This window comes from Oncorhynchus masou, chromosome 28 (assembly GCF_036934945.1).
Source record: "Oncorhynchus masou masou isolate Uvic2021 chromosome 28, UVic_Omas_1.1, whole genome shotgun sequence".
Taxonomy (NCBI): domain Eukaryota; kingdom Metazoa; phylum Chordata; class Actinopteri; order Salmoniformes; family Salmonidae; genus Oncorhynchus; species Oncorhynchus masou.
The window spans coordinates 79,200,476-79,221,766 of record NC_088239.1 but is presented as its reverse complement, the minus strand read 5'-3'; the positions used below and the strand labels follow the sequence as shown (position 1 = coordinate 79,221,766).

General features: G+C 43.4%; 1 protein-coding gene across 3 annotated transcripts in view; it reads right to left on the bottom strand.

The window, feature by feature from the left end:
* Positions 1–21,291, bottom strand: part of tln1 (talin 1) — a 159,258-nt gene that overhangs the window by 110,797 nt on the left and 27,170 nt on the right. For all 3 annotated transcript variants that reach the window (XM_064943510.1, XM_064943509.1, XM_064943511.1), the window contains exon 2: positions 16,306–16,375. The gene's annotated coding sequence lies outside the window, so the exon portion shown is untranslated. The remainder of the gene's footprint in view (positions 1–16,305; positions 16,376–21,291) is intronic.

Genomic DNA, 21,291 nt, shown 5'->3' with positions numbered 1-21,291 from the left:
TCCTATTTACACCATCACTAGTATCACTTCTCTACACCACATTACAATCAGCTCAACAATGTTTCTGTACAGCACTTTGAGATATCAGCTGATGTAAGAAGGGCTATATAAATACATTTGATTTGATCAGCAACGACCTTCTCTAGACAAACAGGAGAGAACAAACATACTGAAAAAGAGCAACACCAAGTGGTGGTCTCTGAAAGAGGTGCCAGTTCAGGTACAGTCGTATCTGTACCTGAAATAACCAGTAGAAGACAGGTAATACAATTCTCTCACACACACACACACACACACACACACAGGGTTATGGTCAAAGACACACCAGTCAGGGAGTACAGCAGAATGAAATGGTCCAGCTGTGAGTTGAGGTAGACAGGAGTTTCTAGAAGTTGTCTCCAACATGACATCTTGGGAGACAACTAAAGAGTTCAGTGACAGATTGGGGTCTCCAACACCAGGCTAAGCCCTGGTAACCTGGTCCCTAGGGGCGTCCGTATGCTTCCCGGCCTGTCTGAGGCCACCCCTCAGAGCCTAGGTTTCTTCCTAGGTTCCTGCCTTCCGAGGGAGTTTTTCCTTAGCCACCATGTTCTACATCTGTTTTGCTTGCTGTTTGGGGTTTTAGGCTGGGTTTCTGTATAGTACTTTGTGACATTACCTGATGTAAAAAGGGATTTATAAATACATTTGATTGATTGATTTGATTGAAACAGTTCGGAAGAGTTCATGCATATATTATGACAACATTTTGTGATGTTTTTGTTGGTTTTGGTCATTGGTGAGGGCTTTTCAGCTGTTCAGGCACACAACATAGTTTCTAGAGGCAAGCCGAAGTTCGGAGCCGAAAGTCTCTGCCCCTTCGTCGGTGATTGGTTAACAGTAGAGATTCTTCAATAAAGTCTCTGCCCCTTCGTCGGTGATTGGTTAACAGTAGAGATTCTTCAATAAAGTCTCTGCCCCTTCGTCGGTGATTGGTTAACAGTAGAGATTCTTCAATAAAGTCTCTGCCCCTTCGTCGGTGATTGGTTAACAGTAGAGATTCTTCAATAAAGTCTGTTGTCATTCAACGAGAGACCACAGGGTTTGAGAAAGGGTTTGAGAAAGGGCTCGGAGTTGTACTCATAGGCCACTGTAAGAGTTTTCTTCACAGACAGAAAAAGACAGCGACACAGACAGACAGCGACACAGACAGACAGCGACACAGACAGACAGCGACACAGACAGACAGACAGCGACACAGACAGACAGACAGCGACACAGACAGACAGACAGCGACACAGACAGACATACTCCGCATCCGCATGTGTCACGCATTTGACCAGTGAATCAACTTACGAAGCATTTCGGGAGAACACATCAGCTGAACAATTATATAAAAATAATTCTGTGTAGCAAGAGATATTTGACCCTCGGCCTGGACTCTGGACTTATTTATAACCGGTCAGTGATGACAGCACAGATACGAACAGTAGCTAGTTTCACAGTCACGACACCGACAGAAAGAGAAACAGCACGTAGGTCATAACATGTTGACTGCTGGCGTGGGTGAGGAGCAACCATTTTAACAATGACTGACTGTCAGGGGCGGCAGATAGCCTAGTGGTTCGGAGCGTTGGGCCAGTAATCGAACTGTTGCTGATTCGAATCTTTGAGCCAACTAAGTGAAAAAAATCTGTCAATGTGCCCTTGAGCAAAGCACACAACCCTAATTGCTCGTTAGTGGCTCTGGATAAGAGCATCTGCTAAATGACTAAAAGGTAAAAAAGCCAATAGCAACACACATCATGAGTTAAATCACATGAAATGGGCCTCTATCAAAAGTAGTGAACTACAAAGGGGACTATGGTGACGTTTGGGACTCAGTTATTCATGAAAACTCATGTCGTTAGATAGATCAATACTCATGTCCGTGTTCAAAATCGTGTGATAAGAATGTCAAGTCCCAGTAGGTTAACATATTGATAATCAAAATATGATTAATATGACTGACGATATTCGGCTCTGGCAGAATGCAGAGAATGTTGAACTGAACATCAAGATCCAATTAAATGTTGTTTCACAAGCACAAAGCTGGAAGCAATTCACACCTCACACTCCCATCCCCCACCACAGCCCCCGCTGTGAGCTGAGGCGAATTCCACGTAGTTTTATCAAAATGGAATCCAAACTGAAGATTGAGGTTATCCTCTGAGTAAGTGCTTTAAATCCCTAAAACACACACAGGTACAATTGTCAAACTAGTGAGCAGAGACGAGCCAAACTGTAACCGTGGTGGAAATGACGATGTCCAAAGACGATATCCAAGCCAGCACAGTACGGTTGGGGTCGGCACTATTGTGTGAATCTAGCAATAGTAGACACGGTATTAAATAGTAGACACGGTATTATCGGGGGCGGCAGGTAGCCTAGTGGTTAGAGGCAGGTTGCCTAGTGGTTAGAGCGTTGGGCCAGTAACCGAAAGGTTGCTAGATCGAATCTCCGAGCTGACAACGTAAAAATCTGTCGTTCTGCCTTAACCCACTGTTCCTAGGCCGTCATTGTAATTAAGAATTTGTTCTTAACTGACTTGCCTAGTTAAATTAAGGTTAAATATATATATTTTTAAAAATCGAAATCAGACCCCCATGAGCTCATTTGCCAATCAGAAGCTCATTCCCTGTTGTGTTTTGTCCACGGTCTCCCAGTGTGGTCCGTCTCCTTCTATTGGCACTGGCACGGCTGTGTGTGGTGGGGAGACAGACAGACTGGCTGGCAGCCTTCCAGGGGCTCAATCCCCACTCTATATTAAGGGGAGAGGGTGGTTTACGGCAGGATTCTGACGCCCGCTTCACAGCTGCAGTGTTGAAGAGGCTCCTATGGCAAGAGGCCTACTCATCATGTCAAATTACTTGTTGTAGATAGACAGGACACTGAAGTGATTACTGCACTGAGTTCACTTGATTTCTGAAGATCAAGAACTGTTAGAATCTACAAAATAGATTTGATATATTGTGTATATACACTATACTGTACATATGTATATACAGGTATCTTTTAGTTATTACTATGGCAACAGCCTACAGGAACAATAAAAATAATATTACAGTTAAATTAGAAAGTGAGGAAAATGAATAACAGTATGTATGTATGTATGTATGTATGTATGTATGTATGTATGTATGTATGTATGTATGTATGTATGTATGTATGTACAGTTGAAGTCGGAAGTTTACATAAACAAGTTTTAATGACTCCAACATAAGTGTTTCAACCATTCCACAAATGTCTTGTTAACAAACTATAGTTTTGGCAAATCGGTTAGGACATCTACTTTGTGCATGAGAAGTAATTTTTCCAACAATTGGTTCATCATTGGGAGTAATTTCTGAATGCCTGAAGGTACCAAACAATAGTAGGTAAGTATAAACCCCATGGGACCTCGCAGCCGTCATACCGCTCAGGAAGGAGACGCCTTCTGTCCCCTAGAGATGAACGTACTCGTGTGCGAAGAGTGCAAATCAATCCCAGAACAACAGCAAAAGGACCTTGTGAAGATGCTGGAGGAAACAGGTACAAAAGTATCTATATCCACAGTAAAACTAGTCCTATATCGACATAACCTGAAAGGCCGCTCAGCAAGGAAAAAGCCACTGCTCCAAAACCGCCATAAAAAAAGCCCCACTACGGTTTGCAACTGCACATGGGGAAAAAGATTGTACTTTTTGAAGAAATGTCCTCTGGTCTGATGAAACAAAAACAGAACGGTTTGGTCATAATGACCATCGTTATGTTTGGAGGAGATAGGGGTAGGGCTGCAAGCCGAAGAACACTATCCCAACCATGAAGCACGGGGGTGGCAGCGCTTTGCTGCAGGAGGGACTGGTGCACTTCACAAAATAGATGGCATCATGAGGTAGGAAAGTTATGTGGATATATTGAAGCAACATTTCAAGATATCAGTCAGTAAAAGTTAAAGCTTGGTCGCAAATGGTTCTTCCAAATGGACAATGACCCCAAGCATACTTCCAAAGTTGTGGCAAATGGCTTAAGGACAACAAAGTCAAGGTATTGGAGTGGCCATCACAAAGCCCTGACCTCAATCCTATAGAAAATTGTTGGGCAGAACTGAAAAAGTGTGTGCAAGCAAGGAGGCCTACAAACCTGACTCAGTTACACCAAGTTTGTCAGGTGGAATGGGCCAAAATTCAAACAAACTTATTGTGGGAAGCTTGTGGAAGGCTACCTGAAACATTTGACCCAAGTTAAACAATTTAAAGGCAATGCTACCAAATACTAATTGAGTATATGTAAACTTCTGACCCACTGGGAATGTGATGAAAGAAATAAATCATTCTCTCCACTATTATTCTGACATTTCACATTCTTAAAATAAAGTGGTGATCCTCACTGACCCGGTGAATTTTTACTAGGATTAAATGTCAGGAATTGTGAAAAACAGAGTTTAAATGTATTTGGCTAAGGTGTATGTAAACTTCTGACTTCAACTGTATGTATGTAAGTAAATGTACAGCACCAGTCTAAAGTTTGGACACACCGACTCATTCAAGGGTTTTTCATTATTTATACCTATTTTCTACATTGTGTAATAAAAGTGAAGATATCAAAACTATGAAATAACACATATGGAACCATGTCGTAAGAGAAAAAAAAGTGTTAAACAAATGAAAATGAAAATGTTTTATATATTTGAGATTCTTCAAAGTAGCCATCCTTTGCTTTGATGACAGGTTTGCGCACTCTTGGCCTTCTCTCAGTAGGTGTGCCCAAACTTTTGACTGGAACTGTAGATATCAATGAGTATGTATGTATTCCAACACGTGGTTTTGTAACCTAGCTCCTGCAGCAACATGCCCTATAATTGAGCATTATGTTCCTTTAGGAATGCACCAAACCTCGGCACAACGACATCCAGATTCCAATAGCTAAGCCCTTCAGATGGATCAATGAAAAACATTATATATATATATATGTGGTCATTTAAATTTTGGTGAGATGGTTTTGATGATCCCTGCTGGTGTCTCTGCTGCCTTACAATAGAATGCCTGCTGAGAGTTTGGGGTTACTACTTCGGTCAAACTGACTGGCTTTCAGTATCATGTCGAGTTCCCTGAACAACAGCCCAAAACACATTTACAGCATTAGGATTTGAATAGCATGGTCATTTCTTGAGTTGAGTTTTCTGGGAAATCTGAGATTATGCTTCAAAATATATGGTCCTCCATTTACTTTTTCATCATGTCTAAAAGTGACTCAAGAAATTACCATTCTGCACAATCAATTGGGACTTTGGATTATAAGAGGAGTAATGATATGGATATTCAAAGTCTTAATTAGAACGTCACTCTGGCCTTTGAGTGTGTGAGACGCTCAGACCGTAAACCCATTGTATGAAACGCAGAGGTTTATAGCAGTGTTCAACTTTCATTAAATAGGAGGTTACAAGATGTGTATGAAGTTTGGCTGTATTATTTTATTACTACTCGAAGCAGTGATTTACACCAGTATAAATAAGTGACTGTGTCCAATACAATAAAGGACAAGCTGTCCCTGTGTGTGTGTGTGTGTGTGTGTGTGTGTGTGTGTGTGTGTGTGTTCTCTGGTTTTCAGTCAAAATTCCTGAGAAGAATCCGTCTTTAAGAGTTGGCTGTAACCGTGTTTTTACTGGACATACCAAATGCATCCCAGATTTACACGAGATATAAAAATGACATGAAATACCAGTAATTTAGCTGTCTCCCCCCCTCCCCCTTAAACCTCCGTTTTGACAGCTCCACTGCAAAAATGCACTGTATACGGAGCGATTGTATTTGCATTCTCAGTAGCACTTGTCATTAAGTTTTTTATTAAGGAGTGGAGCAGTCCCCCCTATTGGGTTGGATAGAGATCGAGAGAAGAGATGCTGCTGAAATAGCAGCAGGCCGGATTCGAACTGGTGACAAGAAGAATAAGGCACTAAGTACCTACCTATTGGCACTCAGATTTTCGATGTTTCTGATCCTTTAGACCGGCCCAGGCCAAGTCACTAGCTCTTCTACGGTCTAGTGGCAAGGTGCAACTGCTGGGTGAGATTCTGTAGGATATAGGTTATCTAATGCTATTGAGTTTGAGGAAGGCAGCACTACTTTCAGTCCACATTTCTCACGGGCAGAGTACATGCCTGCTACAAGGAACATCGATAGATAAAGCGCGTGCACTGCAAGTTGTTCCTTAAACATGGGAAGCATTTCTTTTTGAGGCAAGCGATGTACCACACCATTATGATGGGAACTTTTAAGAGTTCAAAGTTCAAAGACTAGCCCACACAACCAGCCTTTGTTCACCGATTAAGTTCAGAGAACATCTTAAGAAGATTGGGGATTGACAATGGAAGCTACTTGAACAATGACATTTTTACAGGGAAAAAAGTAGAATTAAGAGGGAGCGTGTCTTCACAGTTCCACATGCTAACCAAATCATCTGGAGCCATGTTCATTTGTAGACATTTACTACAGTGGCAGTCCTTCTCGCTGACTACTTTTTGGACAATGAACCATTTGGAAAAGGTCCAGAATGGAGGCAGAGACTAAGGCCTTGGTCAAAAATAGACTACATTCTGGCCCGGAAAAAAATATAAAATTCTTGAGACAGTGACCTCAACCCCACTCAAAGAATGTAGCTGTCCCTCTCATGAAAACCCATCACTGAAAATAGATGCACAGAAAGCCGCTTGAGAGCTGACAAGCGAAGAGAATATAGCAGAGGACGCTCTGTGGTGATATGCATTGCAGTTTCACTTCTTGTTTTTGTTTTGCATTGTCATTAGCAGAATATTTTGAACGTGGTGGTCAGGGTAGGGCAGGAGACATAAAACATGATTTGTTAAATGTTATTATGATGGTTCAATGCATTAAATGCTTCATCTTTGGTTTGGTACATTCCCCAGTTCAAATAAAGCATGAAAATCAATTCCAAAATGCCTTGCTACAGTTTTTGCATTCTAGGTCAGGATGTTATATTAAAGGGTATTAGCATACAGCAGTACATTTACTTTAAAGTGCCATTCATTTACAACAGCGACCTGACCAAGATAAAGCAAAGCAGTGTGACAAAAACAACAGAGTTACACATAAACAAACGTAAAACAAAAGAAAAGAGAAAAGCTTAATGGGCTTTATAGTAAAGACATGTAATTTAACTGTAAAAAAAATGACCTTTTAATGTGTCATGAACACAACCAGTCATGATGTTTTCAGATTTGTTGTCAAACAAATCACTTCAAAAAGTAGGTTAAGTAAGTTACCTGAACAAGTTCCTCTACTCCTAATCAAGTCCAGCTTCTGAACAGTGCACATTATCACAAACACCATCATGGTAATGACATTCTGCCTACACAGTGACATGTATATATGGTTGCCAAGGGCAGCCAGGCATCCCAAAACTGTTTAACAATATAGATGCTTTTTAAAATGTTATTAGTCACATGCTTCATAAACAACAGGCATAGACTAACAGTGGAACGCTTACGGGCCTGCTCGTACTCCCTTTACTCCCATGGTAACGTTAAGCCACGCCCCCAGGTAGGGTACTTTACTATACCCAAGGTCCAGGTTAAATTAACCTCGTGGTTTCACTCTATACCCAAGGACCAGGTTAAATTAACCTTGTGGTTTCACTCTATACCCAAGGACCAGATTAAATTAACCTCGTGGTTTCAATCTATACCCAAGGTCCAGGTTAAATTAAAGTCGTGGTTTCACTCTATACCCAAGGACCAGGTTAAATTAACCTCGTGGTTTCACTCTATACCCAAGGACCAGGTTAAAGTAACCTCGTGGTTTCACTCTATACCCAAGGACCAGGGTAAATTAAAGTCGTCGGTTCACTCTATACCCAAGGACCAGGGTAAATTAAAGTCGTGGTTTCACTCTAAACCCAAGGACCAGGGTAAATTAACCTCGTGGTTTCACTCTATACCCAAGGACCAGGTTAAAGTAACCTTGTGGTTTCACTCTATACCCAAGGACCAGATTAAATTAAAGTCGTGGTTTCACTCTATACCCAAGGACCAGGTTAAATTAACCTTGTGGTTTCACTCTATACCCAAGGACCAGGGTAAATTAAAGTCGTGGGTTCACTCTATACATTTACATTACATTTAAGTCATTTAGCAGACGCTCTTATCCAGAGCGACTTACAAATTGGTGAATTCACCTTCAGGCATAGACTAACAGTGGAACGCTTACGGGCCTGCTCGTACTCCCTTTACTCCCATGGTAACGTTAAGCCACGCCCCCAGGTAGGGTACTTTACTATACCCAAGGACCAGGGTAAATTAAAGTCGTGGGTTCACTCTATACCCAAGGACCAGGTTAAATTAAAGTTGTGGTTTCACTCTATACCCAAGGACCAGGTTAAATTAACCTCGTGGTTTCACTCTATACCCAAGGACCAGGTTAAAGTAACCTCGTGGTTTCACTCTATACCCAAGGACCAGGTTAAATTAACCTCGTGGTTTCACTCTATACCCAAGGTCCAGGTTAAATTAACCTCGTGGTTTCACTCTATACCCAAGGACCAGGTTAAAGTAACCTCGTGGTTTCACTCTATACCCAAGGACCAGGGTAAATTAAAGTCGTGGGTTCACTCTATACCCAAGGACCAGGGTAAATTAAAGTCGTGGGTTCACTCTATACCCAAGGACCAGGTTAAATTAAAGTCGCGGTTTCACTCTATACCCAAGGACCAGGTTAAATTAACCTCGTGGTTTCACTCTATACCAAAGGACCAGGTTAAATTAAAGTTGTGGTTTCACTCTATACCCAAGGACCAGGTTAAATTAACCTCGTGGTTTCACTCTATACCCAAGGACCAGGTTAAATTAAAGTTGTGGTTTCACTCTATACCCAAGGACCAGGTTAAATTAACCTCGTGGTTTCACTCTATACCCAAGGACCAGGTTAAAGTAACCTCGTGGTTTCACTCTATAACCAAGGTCTAGGTTAAATTAACCTCGTGGTTTCACTCTATACCCAAGGACCAGGTTAAATTAACCTCGTGGTTTCACTCTATACCCAAGGACCAGGTTAAAGTAACCTTGTGGTTTCACTCTATACCCAAGGTCTAGGTTAAATTAACCGGGTTGGAGCGAGCGGTCGCATCTACACTTCGGTCGGCAGGTAGTATAACTTTTCATTACATTTTCATTACATTTCATTATAGTACTACGGTTTGATTTGTCTAATCTTAGCAATTTCTTCTTAGCTAGCTACATAGCCGTCTTTGCATCAAAGATAATTGCGTAATTATCGTATTTCGTCGTCCTAACGTAGTCTACACTGCTATCTGCCCAGCAGCTAGCTAAGCAGCTAGCTAACGTCCACCGTCCACCAGCACTGTAGAAACTATTACACTCAACTGAACGACTCGATTAGTGTAGTGTTAGCTAGCTACATAGTTGTCTTTGCTGTCTTCGTATCCAAGATAATTGTGTAGTTTAGAGTGTGTAGACTTAGAGTGATTATCTTAATTTACCGAGGTTAGCTAGCCAGCTATTTGTCGTCCTTAACGTAGGAGATACTGCTAGCTAGCTAGCTAGCCAACCTCTACCGAATAGAACTTCAACTACCCGGTCAACATTCCGCTTCGCTCCACAGGTAGTATCACATTTTCATTTCACTTCATTACAGTACAACGGTTTGTTTTGTTTGATCGTAGCGAGCTAGCTACATAGCCGTCTTTGTATCTAAGACAATTGTGTAGTCTAGAGCGATTTTCTAGGTTTAGCTAGCCAGCTATTGTCGTTCTTTTAACGTAACGTAACGCATTCAACACTGCTAGCTAGCCAGCTAGCCAGCTAGCCCCCGAATAGCAGCACTGTAGAAACTATTACACTCGACAGAATGACTTGATTAGTGTAGTGATTAGTGTAGTGTCAACAACGCAGCCACTGCCAGCTAGCCTACTACAGCAGTACTGTATCATTTCAATCATTTTAGTCAATAAGATTCTTGCTACGTAAGCTTAACTTTCTGAACATTCGAGATGTGTAGTCCACTTGTCATTCCAATCTCCTTTGCATTAGCGTAGCCTCTTCTGTAGCCTGTCAACTATGTGTCTATCTATCCCTGTTCTCTCCTCTCTGCACAGACCATACAAACGCTCCACACCGCGTGGCCGCGGCCACCCTAATCTGGTGGTCCCAGCGCGCACGACCCACGTGGAGTTCCAGGTCTCCGGTAGCCTCTGGAACTGCCGATCTGCGGCCAACAAGGCAGAGTTCATCTCAGCCTATGCCTCCCTCCAGTCCCTCGACTTCTTGGCACTGACGGAAACATGGATCACCACAGACAACACTGCTACTCCTACTGCTCTCTCTTCGTCCGCCCACGTGTTCTCGCACACCCCGAGAGCTTCTGGTCAGCGGGGTGGTGGCACCGGGATCCTCATCTCTCCCAAGTGGTCATTCTCTCTTTCTCCCCTTACCCATCTGTCTATCGCCTCCTTTGAATTCCATGCTGTCACAGTTACCAGCCCTTTCAAGCTTAACATCCTTATCATTTATCGCCCTCCAGGTTCCCTCGGAGAGTTCATCAATGAGCTTGATGCCTTGATAAGCTCCTTTCCTGAGGACGGCTCACCTCTCACAGTCCTGGGCGACTTTAACCTCCCCACGTCTACCTTTGACTCATTCCTCTCTGCCTCCTTCTTTCCACTCCTCTCCTCTTTTGACCTCACCCTCTCACCTTCCCCCTACTCACAAGGCAGGCAATACGCTCGACCTCATCTTTACTAGATGCTGTTCTTCCACTAACCTCATTGCAACTCCCCTCCAAGTCTCCGACCACTACCTTGTATCCTTTTCCCTCTCGCTCTCATCCAACACTTCCCACACTGCCCCTACTCGGATGGTATCGCGCCGTCCAAACCTTCGCTCTCTCTCCCCCGCTACTCTCTCCTCTTCCATCCTATCATCTCTTCCCTCTGCTCATACCTTCTCCAACCTATCTCCTGATTCTGCCTCCTCAACCCTCCTCTCTTCCCTTTCTGCATCCTTTGACTCTCTATGTCCCCTATCCTCCAGGCCGGCTCGGTCCTCCCCTCCCGCTCCATGGCTCGACGACTCATTGCGAGCTCACAGAACAGTGCTCCGGGCAGCCGAGCGGAAATGGAGGAAAACTCGCCTCCCTGCGGACCTGGCATCCTTTCACTCCCGCCTCTCTACATTTTCCTCCTCTGTCTCTGCTGCTAAAGCCACTTTCTACCACTCTAAATTCCAAGCATCTGCCTCTAACCCTAGGAAGCTCTTTGCCACCTTCTCCTCCCTCCTGAATCCTCCTCCCCCTCCCACCCCCTCCTCCCTCTCTGCAGATGACTTCGTCAACCATTTTGAAAAGAAGGTCGACGACATCCGATCCTCGTTTGCTAAGTCAAACGACACCGCTGGTTCTGCTCACACTGCCCTACCCTGTGCTCTGACCTCTTTCTCCCCTCTCTCTCCAGATGAAATCTCGCTTCTTGTGACGGCCGGCCGCCCAACAACCTGCCCGCTTGACCCTATCCCCTCCTCTCTTCTCCAGACCATTTCCGGAGACCTTCTCCCTTACCTCACCTCGCTCATCAACTCATCCCTGACTGCTGGCTACGTCCCTTCCGTCTTCAAGAGAGCGAGAGTTGCACCCCTTCTGAAAAAACCTACACTCGATCCCTCCGATGTCAACAACTACAGACCAGTATCCCTTCTTTTCTCTCCAAAACTCTTGAACGTGCCGTCCTTGGCCAGCTCTCCCGCTATCTCTCTCAGAATGACCTTCTTGATCCAAATCAGTCAGGTTTCAAGACTAGTCATTCAACTGAGACTGCTCTTCTCTGTATCACGGAGGCGCTCCGCACTGCTAAAGCTAACTCTCTCTCCTCTGCTCTCATCCTTCTAGACCTATCGGCTGCCTTCGATACTGTGAACCATCAGATCCTCCTCTCCACCCTCTCAGAGTTGGGCATCTCCGGCACGGCCCACGCTTGGATTGCGTCCTACCTGACAGGTCGCTCCTACCAGGTGGCGTGGCGAGAATCTGTCTCCTCGCCACGCGCTCTCACCACTGGTGTCCCCCAGGGCTCTGTTCTAGGCCCTCTCCTATTCTCGCTATACACCAAGTCACTTGGCTCTGTCATAACCTCACATGGTCTCTCCTATCATTGCTATGCAGACGACACACAACTAATCTTCTCCTTTCCCCCTTCTGATGGCCAGGTGGCGAATCGCATCTCTGCATGTCTGGCAGACATATCAGTGTGGATGACGGATCACCACCTCAAGCTGAACCTCGGCAAGACGGAGCTGCTCTTCCTCCCGGGGAAGGACTGCCCGTTCCATGATCTCGCCATCACGGTTGACAACTGCATTGTGTCCTCCTCCCAGAGCGCTAAGAACCTTGGCGTGATCCTGGACAACACCCTGTCGTTCTCAACTAACATCATGGCGGTGGCCCGTTCCTGTAGGTTCATGCTCTACAACATCCGCAGAGTACGACCCTGCCTCACACAGGAAGCGGCGCAGGTCCTAATCCAGGCACTTGTCATCTCCCGTCTGGATTACTGCAACTTGCTGTTGGCTGGGCTCCCTGCCTGTGCCATTAAACCCCTACAACTCAACCAGAACGCCGCAGCCCGTCTGGTGTTCAACCTTCCCAAGTTCTCTCACGTCACCCCGCTCCTTCGCTCTCTCCACTGGCTTCCAGTTGAAGCTCGCATCCGCTACAAGACCATGGTGCTTGCCTACGGAGCTGTGAGGGGAACGGCACCGCAGTACCTCCAGGCTCTGATCAGGCCCTACACCCAAACAAGGGCACTGCGTTCATCCACCTCTGGCCTGCTCGCCTCCCTACCACTGAGGAAGTACAGTTCCCGCTCAGCCCAGTCAAAACTGTTCGCTGCTCTGGCCCCCCAATGGTGGAACAAACTCCCTCACGACGCCAGGACAGCGGAGTCAATCACCACCTTCTGGAGACACCTGAAACCCCACCTCTTCAAGGAATACCTAGGATAGGATAAGTAATCCTTCTCACCCCCCCCCCTTAAATGATTTAGATGCACTATTGTAAAGTGGCTGTTCCACTGGATGTCAGAAGGTGAATTCACCAATTTGTAAGTCGCTCTGGATAAGAGCGTCTGCTAAATGACTTAAATGTAAATGTAATGTAAATGTTTCACTCTATACCCAAGGACCAGGTTAAAGTAACCTCGTGGTTTCACTCTATACCCAAGGACCAGGTTAAAGTAACCTTGTGGTTTCACTCTATACCCAAGGACCAGGTTAAACGCTGCGATGATGATGGAAAGCTGTGGGCTCCGGTTACTCCATACATGTGTGTTCGAAGCACTTCATTCACCGTAAGTCTTAAGCTAACACTTGTTTGTATCTAACTAGCCATGTGTAATGCCTGTGTAAACCTGGATATTCCCCCAAGTCGGTGTAGATATCACCATAGGCTAATTTGGGCCATTTGGTAGGGTCGTCTGCCCAGCTGGTCTCCGGCAAGTTGAAAGGACATATAGGCGAGGCTAAAATAAATCAACTTTTCTAAATACCTAGACCGTTCAATGGCAGGGCAAAGTTACGCAGTATATCTAAAACTAGCGACTTAGATTCAGAGTAACTTCTCTTGCTTGCCAGTCAGCAAATGTCAGTTAACCGGTGAAAAAGCTTTTGGGGAAAACAAACAGTGACGTCAGTATAACGCAACGGATTTACGAGCTTCACTGTCAGTGTTAGCAAGTCGGATAACAGCAGAATAAGTATCATGCAAGTCATGTATTGTTGTGACAGCCAAGTGCAGTATGTTAATAACGACACTGCTGTAAATAATTATTGAAACGAGAGGGGAAAAAAAATCAAGTCTCAGAATTTCCAATCAGATTTTAGAGAAGGCCGTGGCCACCATGGGCCACGCCACTGTCGTCATGTGCTTCACACAGTGGGGGATGTTTCCCTGATGCAGCATAAAGCTTCAAGAGAGCAAAATGGGGGATACTTTCACAACATGACCGGCAACATTCAATTGTGTCACTTCACTGAATACACTCAAAGTTACCAAATCCCCAAAACATTTTTGGTATGCTTTCAGATTTTATACCAAAGAAACTACTAAATCGTCAAAATCTTATACTGCAATTTTCTAGGCCTTTGTTTAATTTGAACATTATATTTTAAATATGCTCCATTTAAAAAAATTGTTTTTACATTTGAATGCTCTTCAGGGACAATAACATATTGAGGTGTGATATTCTTCCTGCCTTTTTCAAACCGAAGGCTATTCAGGGAACATCAAGTTATTTGTGTGGAGCTCTTTCACTCTACAGATGCTCTGAGATGAGGTCGTAGAGGTCAAGGAACAACATTCAAATACAAAATGGCATTTTTACACAAAAGGAGGAACTCAGTGGGCTAGAATCAAGATGCCTCTACTTCAATTATAGCTCTACGTTGGTATCTCTTTTTCTGGGTAAAACACAGTGGTGAAAGCAGAATTAGTTTTCCAGTGATGCACTTGTGGCCACTGATAAGAAAGTATAAACAATACACCAAGTCAGCGTCATAAGAACTTAAATACAGTTATGGCTTCGAGAAGTTAAGTCTTCACCCCACTATTGTTATTTTATTGTGTTACTAAACTAAAGTCATTTTTTAAATGTAAATATTTTCACAACTCTATTTTCTTTAAAAATTGTTGGTATAGGGCTTGTAAGCAAGCATTTCACGGTAAGGTCTACTTCACCTGTTGTATTCGGCGCATGTGACAAATCAAATTGGATTTGAGCATTGGTAGAACAATTGGTTAACTGCACCTCATATGTTGCTATTACAATTCACTTGACTGTCTTGCAACGTTTGAAGACAAACAAACTTGCACTTGTGCTCGCAGCCACACAGAGCGGTCAGTCAGAGCTGCACAACTCGGTGAAGGTGTCAGAAAAACAATATTTTTTAACACCTGTAGCTGTAGGTTGTGGTCCTTTGTATCATGTCCCCTACAAGACAGACATACCTATTTCAGTCCTGTTCAGTAGAATATCTGGGTAAGACAAATGTTTCCTTGACAAGCACACAAACTGCACTTTCTTTCAAGACCTTGTGATAAGCCAACCCCATCAGTCAGCCATTGACACATTCGGAACAGGGTCAATCACGGAGTTGTTTAGATACAGGGTCAATCACAATGTTTTTTTTAGATCGACCTTCAGTCCGGTCAGGTTTTACATTGCCCCTCAGACTAAACAAAGGCTAAAAACACAAAGCCACCATTGATTGGAAGGCCTGGTTTTGAATATTGGTGGGCTTGGTCAAAGTCTGAGGTGACTACTACAGACGGTCTATTACTGAGAAGTTTCTGAGTCTGTTTGACAGTCTGTGGGTGGGAGATACCCCCCCATAGCACACAACCCATTTTGTCTAAATGGTGGATGCATTATTAAAAGAGTGAGTGACATACTCACTTTAAAAGTGAACAAAAATATCAGCTCCTAAGTGAGACTTTACTCATCTTGCCTCAAGAAGGCACTCGACTTCTTCTTGTCTGGTAAGTTTAACAACTTAAATGTATATGTCCAATTTAAGCAGAGCAATGCTATGAGAGACTAATCAAATTTAGTTTAAATAGTTTGAAGAATGACATTATCCAAGCTAAAAGAGACCTACTAACCAGGATACCATTGTAAGTAGTGGTCTCTGGGTAAGGTATTCTCCACACAGCTGTTTGCTCCTCAGCTTGTTAAAATGGGCCCGACGGTGCCAATTATGCCTTCAGTCTTTTAGTCAAAACGACACACCATTGAGCTCTTTGGGGAAAAACAAGTTGTCACAAGACGGGATTGACATTCAACACTTCTAAATTGTGAGTGCACATCACCAACCATGTGATAAGATACCCAGTTCGGAATCTGAGCCTCCTGTGTTGACAGAAGCCCCAGTCTTCCTTTAATTAAAAATCTACAACTCAGCCTGGACAAATTAATGCACTCTGGTACAGCCAATGGCAAAGATCAATTCAATGAGTAATTACATTAACTTGATGACAAACGATGCCGGGATGATATCACATCAACTCAATATTAGGAAGGTGTTTTTAATGTTTTATACACAGTGTAGAGTGGTAATTTATAGGATCTCTGTGCATGAGAGGAAAATGTGTATTGATTTTCTTGCTGGCGTTGACAAATCAATTTCCAAAAGGGGATTAATAAAGTAATATCCATCCATGTAAAATACTTCTTTACAACATGTGAGTAGAGCTGATAGTAGATGACAGTAGAGCACAAGGTTACAGACAGTACCTGATAGAAACTGGTCTTAATGGGAGATGTCCTCCCAGTCGGTTATGGCGCTGTAGGGTTCTTGGCCCGGCTGCAGAGAAAGAGAAGAGGAGTTTAGTGTAACCAAGATCAATCTTTTCATTAAACTGGAACGAATTATTGAGATTGCTGCTTAAATGACAATGTCAACAAGTCCAAATTAGATTGATATCCAATGGTGAATATGGAATCTCCTGTGCTAATTATCGTTAACAATCTCTTAAATAATCTCCTTTTTATCATCTTAAAACTTTCCATACTTAAAATGGTTATATGCTTTGTTTTCTTGAAAGACTGGACCTGAGGTATAGACGCAAATACAAAACTGGCAAAAACACAAGACATTTATGCAGTACTGCTGCTGGACTACACTGGCTGCTTAGAAGTGACGGTCCTGTCGATAGCTTCTCAGAAACACTGTCATACAAAATGCCAAAGTGTGTCAGGGTCAGAGATGAGCGGTGAAGGTTTGACAAACTGTGGTGACGTCCCAAATGGCACCCAATTGCCTACAAAGTGCATTTCTTTTGACCGGAGCCCCATTGGTCCTGGTTAAATGTAGTGCACTCTATAGGGAATTGGGTTACATTTGGGATGGGCCATGTAACTTAAAACAGCCCTGTGATAGATAGTGGTGTTGAAACATGACTGGACACATCCATTATGAGTCATTTAAAAGGCAATAGGCAGCGTGAAGAACAGATAGTGTTTTCTCTAGTGGTCACATTCATATTTGTCACATGAATTACAAATAATGAGAATGGGGTCATACACAGGGTTCACCAGATAAGAAAGCATTGCCACACACACACACACACACTTTATCTTTGGGTGATCATGCTGTAAAGCTGTGTGTATTTCCTTTCTCCACAGTTCATTTATTTACTGTAAAGCTGTGGGTATTTCCTTTCTCCACAGTTCATTTATTTACTGTAGAGCTGTGGGTATTTCCTTACTCCACAGTTCATTTATTTACTGTAAAGCTGTGGGTATTTCCTTTCTCCACAGTTCATTTATTTACACTAGTATTTCAGGTTAATATAATGCTTTTAAATAATATTACTACTTTAATATCACATCCTTGGAATATTCAGATACACAGGGAATTACACTATTAGATATAAATATGACAATGATTAATACATTTGCCAGGACTTTCATAACAACTAATACTGCCCCAAACACACACACACACACACACACACACGGAAAGTATTCAGACCCCTTGACTTCTTCCACATTTTGTTACAGCCTTATTCTAAAATGGATGAAATTGTTTGTTTTCTCCCCCTCAATCTAAACACAATACCCCATAATGACAATGCGGTAAAAAATTTGCAAATGTATTAAAAACAAAAAAAAATTAAAAACAAACAAACTTACATAAGTATTCAGACCCTCGAAATTGAGCTCAGGTGCATCTGTTTCCATTGATTTCTACAACTTGACTGGAGTCCATCTGTGGTACATTCAATTGATTGGACATGATTTGGAAAGACACACACCTGTCTATATAAGGCCACACAGTTCACAGTGCGTGTCAGAGAAAAAAACCAAGCCATGAGGTCGAAGGAATTGTCTGGGGAAGGGTACTAAAACATTTCTGTTTGGAACCACCAAGACTCTTTCCTAGAGCTGGCCGCCCGGCCAAAGTGAGCATTCGGGGGAGAAGGGCCTTGGTCAGGGAGGTGACCAAGAACCTGATGGTCACTGTGACAGCTCCAGAGTTCCTCTGTGGAGATGGGAGAACCTTCCAGAAGGATAAACATCTCTGCAGCACTCCACCAAATCAGGCCTTTACGGTAGAGTGGCCAGAAGGAAGCATCTCCTCAGTAAAAGGAACATGACAGCCCGCTTGGAGTTTGCCAAAAGGCACTTAAAGACCCTCAGACCATGAGAAACAAGATTCTCTGGTCTGATGAAACCAATTTTGAACTCTTTGGTCTGAATGCCAAGCGTCACGTCTGGAGGAAATCTGGCACCATCCCTACGGTGAAGCATGGTGGTGGAAGCATCATGCTGTGGGGATGTTTTTCAGCGGCAGGGACTGGGAAACTAGTTATGATCGAGGCAAATATGAACGGAGCAAAGTACAGTGAAACCCTTGATGAAAACCTACTCCAGAGCGCTCAAGACCTCAGACTGGGGCAAAATTTCACCTTCCGACAGGACAACAACCCTAAGCACACAGTCAAGACAATGCAGGAGTGCCTTTGGGACAAGCCTCAATGTCCTTGAGTGGCCCAGCCAGAGCCCGGACTTGAACCTGGTCGAACATTTCTGGAGAGACCTGAAAACAGCTGTGCAGCAACACTCCCCATCCAACCTGACAGAACTTGAGAAGAGAAGAATGGGAGAAACTCCACAAATACAAGTGTGCCAAGATAGTAGCATCATACCCAATAAGACTTGAGGCTGTAATCGCTGTAATTAACAAATTACTGATTAAAGGATCTGAATACTCATGGGAATGTAATATTTCAGTTTTTTATTTCTGATAAATTTGCAAAAATTTCTTAAATCCTGTTTTTATTTTGTCATTATGGGGTATTGTGTGTAGATTGAGGGGGGGGGGGGGGTTAATGCATTTTAAGACTGTAATGTAACAAAATGTGGAAAGTCAGGGGGTCTGAATACTTTCCGAATGCACTGTACATGGGCTCCGATACAGGAATGATATATTTACTTTGAAACGAGTTGGTGCGATTTGGTTTGTTTGGAGATATATACACACATGTATGTACAGTGGGGCAAAAAAGTATTTAGTCAGCCACCAATTGTGCAAGTTCTCCCACTTAAAAAGATGAGGCCTGTAATTTTCATCATAGGTACACTTCAACTATGACAGACAAAATGAGAAGAAAAAAATCCAGAAAAATCACATTGTAGGATTTTTTATTTATTTATTTGCAAATTATGGTGGAATATAAGTATTTGGTCATCTACAAACAAGCAAGATTTCTGGCTCTCACAGACCTGTAACTTCTTCTTTAAGAGACTCCTCTGTCGTCCACTCATTACCTGTATTAATGGCACCTGTTTGAACTTGTTATCAGTATAAAAGACACCTGTCCACAACCTCAAACAGTCACACTCCAAACTCCACTATGGCCAAGACCAAAGAGCTGTCAAAGGACACCAGAAACAAAATTGTAGACCTGCACCAGGCTGGGAAGGCTGAATCTGCAAACGGTAAGCAGCTTGGTTTGAAGAAATCAACTGTGGGAGCAATTATTAGGAAATGGAAGACATACAAGACTACTGATAATCTCCCTCGATCTGGGGCAAGATCTTACCCCGTGGGGTCAAAATGATCACAAGAATGGTGAGCAAAAATCCCAGACCCACACAGGGGGACCTAGTGAATGACCTGCAGAGAGCTGGGACCAAAGTAACAAAGCCTACCATCAGTAACACACTACGCCGCCAGGGACTCAAATCCTGCAGTGCCAGACGTGTCCCCCTGCTTAAGCCAGTACATGTCCAGGCCTGAAGTTTGCTAGAGAGCATTTGAATGATCCAGAAGAAGATTGGGAGAATGTCAGATGAAACCAAAATATAACTTTTTGGTAAAAACTCAACTCGTCGTGTTTGGAGGACAAAGAATGCTGAGTTGCATCCAAAGAACAGCATCTCCACTGTGAAGCATGGGGGTGGAAACATCATGCTTTGGGGCTGTTTTTCTGCAAAGGGACCAGGACGACTGATCCGTGTAAAGGAAAGAATGAATGGGGCCATGTATCGTGAGATTTTGAGTGAAAACATCCTTCCATCAGCAAGGGCATTGAAGATGAAACGTGGCTGGGTCTTTCAGCATGACAATGACCCCAAACACACCGCCCGGGCAACGAAGGAGTGGCTTCGTAAGAAGCATTTCAAGGTCCTGGAGTGGCCTAGCCAGTCTCCAGATCTCAACCCCATAGAAAATCTTTGGAGGGAGTTGAAAGTCAGTGTTTCCCAGCAACAGCCCCAAAACATCACTGCTCTAGAGGAGATCTGCATGGAGGAATGTGCCAAAATACCAGCAACAGTGTGTGAAAACCTTGTCAAACATTTTCTGTAAGTCTTCACCTCTGTCATTGCCAACAAAGGGTATATAACAAAGTATATATATCCATCTCTATTCCGGACTTTGACATTGCTCGTTATGATATTTCTTAATTTCAATTTTTTGGGAATCATTTGTTTTATTTTGTTAGATATTACTGCACCATTGGAGCTAGAAACATATGCATTTTTGCTGCACCTGCAATAACATCTGCAAAATGTGTGTACGCGACCAATTAAATTTGATTAGAAAACTAGCAGTTTCAAGGCTCTTCGTCGACATGATTTTGAAATAAGCACTCCACACTGCTCTATAAATACAGGTGGCCCCATAGAAAGAAAACCATCGTCATCCAAGGTCCGACTCCCGATAATCCCCATTATGAGTAATCTGTTACAGTTGCTGTCTGAAGAGGCCTTAGAAGGCCATTGGAACACTGTGAGCCTTCTTTCGCTCCTGCTCTCTCTCTTTCTCTCTGGCCTGGCTGCAGCTCCTCCTACTTCTAGAGGGAGTGGCCTGGCTGCACTCCTCCTCCTTCTAGAGGGAGGGGCCGTGTGTGTTGCACGTCAGCAGTCCCAGACCAGACCGACCGAGCCCCTCCCAGGGAATGAGACATACACGGTACGCCCGCTGACTATTCAGTTAACTGTTCTCTCCCTCTCTGTGTTTCTCTCTTTCTTTAGTCTCGTTCTCTCTGATAAACACTAGTTTGAACTCCTTTCAAGGCCTGGAACTTTACTCAAACCACAAATATTTTTGTCATCATCACTCAACACAAGCCCCTGATACAATAACACTGCAACGCACCATTCATTATTTTGGTTTGCTGCTATAATCTACCATAGATTAAATAACATCTCAATTGAAAAGTTGTCCATCCCGGTCTATTTTTTGGGTCTAGGTGATTTGAGTGTCAGTCA